Source organism: Chanodichthys erythropterus, chromosome 16, assembly GCF_024489055.1.
Source record: "Chanodichthys erythropterus isolate Z2021 chromosome 16, ASM2448905v1, whole genome shotgun sequence".
In the NCBI taxonomy this organism is placed as follows: domain Eukaryota; kingdom Metazoa; phylum Chordata; class Actinopteri; order Cypriniformes; family Xenocyprididae; genus Chanodichthys; species Chanodichthys erythropterus.
In genome coordinates, this window is record NC_090236.1 from 5,896,123 (window position 1) to 5,904,256 (window position 8,134).

Sequence of the window (8,134 nt, forward strand, 5' to 3'; positions counted from 1 at the left end):
GTCATGGCAGTGATTGACAAGCCAGAGGGCCAACGATTGGCTGTTTTTAAGGCCCTACCTCGTGCACAGATGATGTAAATTAGTATTATTACTTTCAGTGCACCTAATAATTAGTCTTTTATCAGTTAGTAAAGACAGTTTCAAGTAATATTGCAAAAATGTATAAAACAAAACATCCTCTTTAGCACCTTTAAAGTTAAGGATTCATTAGTTTGAATATACATTGACACTATCATAAACACTATCATAACATCTTAGTTGATAATTCAATATAATTTATTTTTGACAAAACATCCTATGTTTCATTTGCAACTGCACATTTACGGTAGTGACGGTGTTGGTAGCCACCACATCACATTACAGAATTTTAAATCACATACTAAAACATTACTAAAACATATTAAAATATGATAATGCATACCTGTACTAAATTTTTGTTTATTTCTCCCAAATAAATGATTGAGTTCCCTTTTGTCACTACCAAAATGATGATAACTGTTTCAGTCATGACTGTTTCAGTAGTGACAATTTTAGATACTTTTGAGCCTATAGCTCAAAGATAATAATCAGCACATGGTTAGCTAGCACAGTTCTGAACAGTTGTACACACACACGAAAAAAAAAAAAAAAAATCAAATAACACTCAAACAATGATGTCATAACCAAAACTTCACCACATGTTTCGGATGTGACTGTTTCGGTAGTGACAATTTTAGATACTTTTGAGCCTAGCTCAAAGATGCTAATCAGCACACAGTTACCTAGCACAGTTCAGGGTAGTGTTTCCCAAAAGCATCGTAAGCCTAAGTTGATCAATGGAGCGACGATCAATTTAGGCTTACGATGCTTTTGGGAAACACTACCCTGAACAGTTGTACACACACAAAAACTAAATCTTATGGAATAACACCCAAAAAAAGTTTGCTTAATTGCAGAAAAAAAGGTGTTTGGTAGTGACACTCCTTAAAGTTACACACAGATTTTCAGACTTTTAAACACATTTAACTCACAATGATGGTATCTATCTACTATATAGATATTTCTATCTATATATTCTATATTTTTACTATATAGAATATTTCCTGATCAAAAATGTAGAAGTGTGGTTAAAATCAGTCTCAGCCAATGGACTAAATCATATACTGTTTCGGTAGTGAAATGAAAATGCGGGACATATTTTTACATAAAGTTTCATGATTTAAAAATAAAATGTATATAATTTATTTTTTAACTTCACTTTTTAAAAACATAAAAAATACATTTTTAAAAACAAATATGGAAAAAAAATTTCATTAGTTGAAATTTAGGGGTTAGGGTTCAGGACAGTCACCTCCCAGTTGAATATCCCCAATAAATGACGATTTTATATATATTATAGCTTACTGATATTTTTTATAATCTTAAATGCCCCCACCCACACACACACACACACACACACACACAGACACACTCTACCCCTACCCATCACAGAAAACATTCTGCATTTTTACATTTTTAATAAAACAGTGTTTAGTATGTTTTTAAAGCTATTTTAAATATGAGGACTCATGAAATGTCCTCATAAAACATGTTTAGGTCATAATACCAGTGTAATACCCATGTCATTATACAAATGTGTCCTCATAAATCATGAAAACAAACACACACACACAAATGGGATAAACCCATCGATATGTCCCAACATCCTGTTTACATAAGAAATAAAGAAAACTGCACTCATCAAACCATTTATTGGGGCCCTTAAAGAATACACTAGCACTGAGAATAACTCAGACAGACAATGTCATTCTGCATTACCTTTGATTTACAGCTCCAGGCAAGGAGGTGTGATCCCAGCACTGTGGATCTGTGTTCAAACGGAGCTGTGCAAGTAACTTTTGGGCTCGAAAAGAACCATAAAAGTCAAATTGCTGGGTTTATTGAACTGACTCACGACAACAGTTATTTATTACAGTATATGTGCCGATATATCTTTATCTTCATAGCATTTAAGATAACGCAATAACAACTGATTCTGAGTAAGAATTCTCTGGGAATCCCTTAAGTTCACTCAGCTTGACGTGGTTTAAGAATGGACCAATTTGCTCTTCTATCATCCTATGCTGATCCTGAAAGGTATGTGTGTGTGTGTGTGTGTGTGTGTATTTATATGTTCATTATCTATCAAAATTGTCCAAGGAAGGAACTGGTGAACCAGCGACAGGGTCATGGGCGGCCAAGGCTCATTGATGTACATGGGGAGTGAAGGCTGTCCACCAGCAGAGGAGCTACTGTAGCTCAAATTGATCAAGAAGTTAATGCTGGTCCTGATAGAAAGGTGTCAGAATACACAGTGCATCAGAGTTTGTTGCTAATGGGGCTGCAGGGTACCCATGCTGACCCCTGTCCACTGCCAAAAGCACCAACAGTGGGCACGTGAGCATCTGAACTGGACCATGGAGAAATGGCCAGCAATGGCCAATGGCAATACATCACATGGATGGCCAGGTGCGTGTGCGTCGCTTATCTGGGGAACACGTGGCACCAGGATGCACTATGGGAAGAAGGCAAGCCGGAGGAGGCAGTGTGATGCTTTGGCCAATGTACTGCTGGGAAACCTTGGGTCCTGCCATCCATGGATGTTACTTTGACATGTACTGTACCACCTACCTAAGCTTTGTTGCAGACCATGTACGCTCTTTCCGCAGGATAATGCGCTCTGCCACAAAGCAAAAATGGTTCAGGAATGGTTTTAGGAGCACAACAACGAGTTAGAGGTGTTGATTTGGCCTCTAAATTCCCCAGATCTCAATTCAATCGAGCATCTGTGGGATGTGCTGAACAAACAAGTCAGATCCATGGAGGCTCCACCTTGCAACTTACAGGACTTAAAGGATCTGCTGCTAATATCTTGTGCCAGACACCTTCAGGGGTCTAGTGGAGACCATGCCTTGACGGGTCAGGGCTGTTTTGGCAGCAAAATGGGGACCAACACGATATTAGGAAGGTGGTCATAATGTTATGCCTGATCGGTTTATATATAGATATAGACCTAAGTAAAAGGCCATTGAAATATTAGAAGCAAAGTGACCATTGTGTGCTTTTTTTTTTTTTTTTTTTTTAATAATTCAACAGCCAGGAGTCAGAGAAATTATCTTTTAAATAACTTAAATAATTTGGCAAAGTGGAACTGTAATGTGGCCAAGACTTCTCTGGAACTACTTATAAATAATTGCACATCTTAGAATGTTCATCAACCAACTGGAATCAAGCATTCAACAGCCATGTAGTATAAATAAACAATATACTTCAAGCTTACTACATTGCTTCATGGGAGTGAGCAGTTCTTTTGGCAGAGATTTCTTTTAAGAATCATGGGCAATGTAGTTTTTCACCAGGAATTCCAATGATATACAGGATTTTTTTTAAAAATACAAGTAAAAATAATGCAGGCTGATGGCTTCAACAAAAGCAATTTATTAACAACCTCATAGCTCATATTAGGTCTGTCTTTAAAGGTTTATAAGTTATTGTTCAAAATCAGTTCCCCTATGGAGAAAATGAATGGATTTTTACTTCCAGAAGTGACTGTTGCACTTAATTGGACAAACATTATTCGCCTAATTAATATTCATGAGTCAAAACTGATAAGGTTCATAATGCATTAATTTCACCCACTTTTCAGAAATATGGTGTATGTTTGGTTTATAATTTTACCATTGTACTTTGGTAAATTCACATTGTGCATGTTGCTCCCTGCTGTTCAAGCACCGGTTTTAAAAAGAGCATCTTCTCCATAACAGGACGCGACAACAAACACTCAAAATCAGGACAGAGACACAATGCACCACTGAGATTTTATTATTCAGACATTTTATTCAGAGAATGTTCCGCTGAGAACATGGAGGAATGAAAGGTAGTCAAAGAAAGAGACGGAAAATAGACGGGATTAGACAATGGCTGTGTTGTTGTGTTTCAGTATCTGGAGATTTTAAGACTGAAGCTTTTTCCCTTTGATGTCTGTAACAGAGAAGCATGCATTGTCTCACGCTACATATGTACATAGACTAAAAAGTTGCACAAACTCACACCTCGTACACTTCCAAGTGCACACAAAACACCAAACAGACACACAGCTGACAGGGAGGACACAGTATTCAACAGCAAGTGCCATTTTAGGCTCATTTCAGGCTGCAGTGAACACAGTATATAATTTGAGAGACAAAACAGCCAAATGAGAAGAACATCTAAATGATTACACATTCATCCTCCATTTCCTTCTATCCGCTCCACACACACACATTTACACAACCACCAATTAGATGCAGGAGGAAGCAGTCAGCGAGGCTGCTTCTATTTGCGTCTTCCTTGAAGAACTCCAGATCCGTGATGATGAGAGTGGGAGAAGAAAGGAGCAGAAAAGCTGATCTCCGCTGTACTGGCATAGAGTGTGATGTACGCTGGCATGACAGGCAGGAATCTGGGCCATAGTTACATTCATTGTTCAGAGAGCTGTTACAAAACTAAACCCACCGACAGCAATGAATGTTGATTATGACCTTTGAAGAAATGTATAGAGGTGGGCGTGTCCAAGTGAGATCTGTTGGGCTGAAGAGGGCGTGGCCTCAGGGCACAATCAACGGTCGATGGTTTTTCAGTGTCAAAAACTCACCGACAGCGTTGAATGTTCAACAAGGCCAGCAAGAGGGGGAGAAAAAACAAAATATTTCACTCAAACCTTGTCACGTGGACTTCTGTGCCCTCCAGAAACTTCGTCCTCGCTGAGCTGAGCACCTGCTGGAAGACAAAATGAGAATATGAGTGAAAAATTCAAAAGAAGAAAAACTATTAGCACATTTTGATAAAGAAGACAGACACATTAACAAAAAGATAATTGTTTGCATCTGGATGATAAAATTAAGTTAATTTAAATTAAATTAAAATAAAATAAGACATTAAGCAAGGACAAATTAAATTGATCAAAAGTGACAATAAAGATGTTTATAATGTAATGGCTGGTAAATAAATATAGACACTTCAAATTTTTAGGGTCATTAAGAATTTTTTTTTTGCAAGAAATTAATACTTTTATTTAGCAAGGACACACTAAATTTATCAAAAGTGACAGTGAAGTCATTCATAATGTTTCAAAAGATTTCTGTTTCAAATAAATGCTGTTCTTTTGAACTTTCTATTCATCAGAGAATCCTGAAAAAATGTAACTTTGCTTCCACAAAAATATTAAGCAGCACAACTGTTTTCAACATTAAAAACAATAGGAAATATTACTTAAGCAGCAAATCCATCATATTAGAATGATTTCTGAAGGAAATCATGTGACACCGAAGACTGGAGTAATGATGCTGAAAATCCAGCTTTGTCATCACATGAATAAATTACACTTTTAAATATATTAACAGAGAAAACAGTTATTTCAAATGGTAATAATATTTCACACTATAACAGTTACAGCTTGTTTATTTATTTATTTTTGCAGCCCGTGTGAACAACCCTAATAAAAGCCGTGGCTAATAAAAGCTCAAAAGCAGAAATTGAATAATAAACAAAAGAACAGAATACTAAATAGAACAAAAATATTCCATCATATTGTATGGCATTAAACTCCTAATAAAAATCCGGAGGAAGTAAGAGGACCTTCCCACACAAAACCAAAATCTATGGGGAATATGCTCTGCTAGTCAAATAAAATCTCATCATAAAATAATAAAAAGTGATGTTATGAAAGCATGTCATGGCAGATGGTATTTCAGATAATTTTAGTAATTTTGTAATTAAAGAAATGCACACGTTGACCTCTCTCACACACATTCTTTCTTCTCAGACAAAAGACCATGATCTGATTTGTACCAAAACCAAACTTTTCACCCAAATCGCTGTACCATTTCAAACACAATGTGCGATGAATTCACACACCGCAGCACCTCTTCAGATGACCATGGGGGGTGAAAGGGTTTCCTATGGCAACAGCAGTATGAGGAAGGGATGTGATAATCCAGGGGGATTGTGGGTAGAGTGGATGTGTGTGTACGGGGGTCTCCTGTGAATCCAGATACTCAGCATTACATTTTCACGAGACAGAACAGACTTCACAGTACCCAAAATAAAATAGTGTGAGGTAGTTCGGTTTATCCTGCATCACCAAAACCTTGTTCTGCTGGTGTTCTCATTTCAGTTTGGAGGGTTCTGTCACACCTCTGCAATATTTGGATATTATCAGATATATATATATAAGGATATTTGTATAAATTATATATGTGTAATCAGTGTATAATCAGTAAATTTGCATGTCATCAATGTAGTCCATACAACATGTATCTCTCAGGCTTGCCTTTCTCAGTTGGTGGTTTAGATCACACTTGTACAAATCATATGTCTTGTGGTTTTTCCTATTAAACTAAATTAAACTAAAACTAAACAGATTTGAACTATATATATATATATATATATATATATATATATATATATATATATATATATATATATATATATATATATATATATATATATATATATATATATATATAGTTCAAATCTGTTTAGTTTTAGTTTAATTTAGTTTAATAGGAAAAACCACAAGACATATGATTTGTACAAGTGTGATCTAAACCACCTTCCAGGTATAACACATACATACATATATATATATATATATATATATATATATATATATATATATATATATACACACACACACACACGTATGATCAAATTGATCAAAAGAGACCTAAAAGACATCCATAACGTTACAAAAAAATCTATTACAAATAAATGCTGTTCTTTTATAATTATTTATCAAAGAATTCTCATTTTCCACAAACAACAGGAGCAAAAACTATTTCTAACACTGATATAAATAAAGAACCATTATTAATAACTGAACACCAATAAGAACACATGATAATAATAACTGAGCACTAAATCAGCAAATGATTTCTGAATGATCATGTGACACTGAAAACTCGACTAATGATGCTGAAAATTCAGCTAAACTATCACAGGAATAAATTACATTTTTAAATATATTAACATAGAAAGCAGTTATTTAGATGTTTTTGGTCTAATAAATGCAGCCTTGGTGAGCATAAGAGACCTTTTTTTTTTTTTTTCAAAAACATAAAAAATCTTAATTTTTCCAATCTTTTGACCAGTAGTGTAATGTCATTCAAAATACAAACTCACTCCAAACTCACCCTCAGCAGTTTGTCCTATAGCATGTATCAAGAACACCAGATAGCCTGCAGTGCAGCTTTCATTCCTTATTTGTCCTAACAGTACTTAGGGTGGTCCGAAGTGATCCAACTTTACAAACTGAGGCAGAGAAAGAATGTTCCTTCCTATATATACGCATGTATCTAATATACAGTCCGTAATGACTTTCAGACGTGGTGGTCTGATCTTAACGTGGACTGTGTGGCCTTTTTCAGTGCGTCTCCTTGTGGTCTTCCACAGAATTTGGGGGGAGAAGTGGGGGGTTGGGAGGGGGCCCCGTTTTAGCTCTTAAAATACCCTGGATCAAGCCGTGGTCGGGCAGCTCGTCTATCAGCGCTGATTACACGTCGCTGCTGCTGAGGACAGGAGGCAATCAGGAACACGTTCACCCCTGATGTGTCTGCACAACGCTTCCGTCCTCTACAGCCACCTGTGGTTTCCACCGATGTGGACGTGTCTTTACTGTGAGAGAGGAAAGGTAGATAATGTCCTAGGATTTCCTTTTTCGCTACAAAATATGACTTCATGCCAGAGCTGAAGAGTAACTAATTAAAAGCAGCAATGCTACAAACTCAGTATTTTCAGTAGCGAACATTAGTTTTCAAAACATTGAAGCTTTTTCACAGTAACAAGCTATAAATTACAGCTATAATTTCATATGGACTTTCGTATGAATCAGTTCGGTTCAAAAAATGATTCACAGTTTGATATGTAGAGCTGGGGATGTCTGAGTGATTTCTGATTCTTTTTAACAAACTGATTTGTTTGTTTACTTCAAATGAATGGCTCATAGATAGATTTTGTGCTGGAATGGATCAATTCATTTTAGTGAATCAATTTGATTGTTTTGTTTTAAAACATAATTCACTGATTGATACGTACTACTGGGAAGTCAGATTCATTTTAACAATTAATATGTTTGATC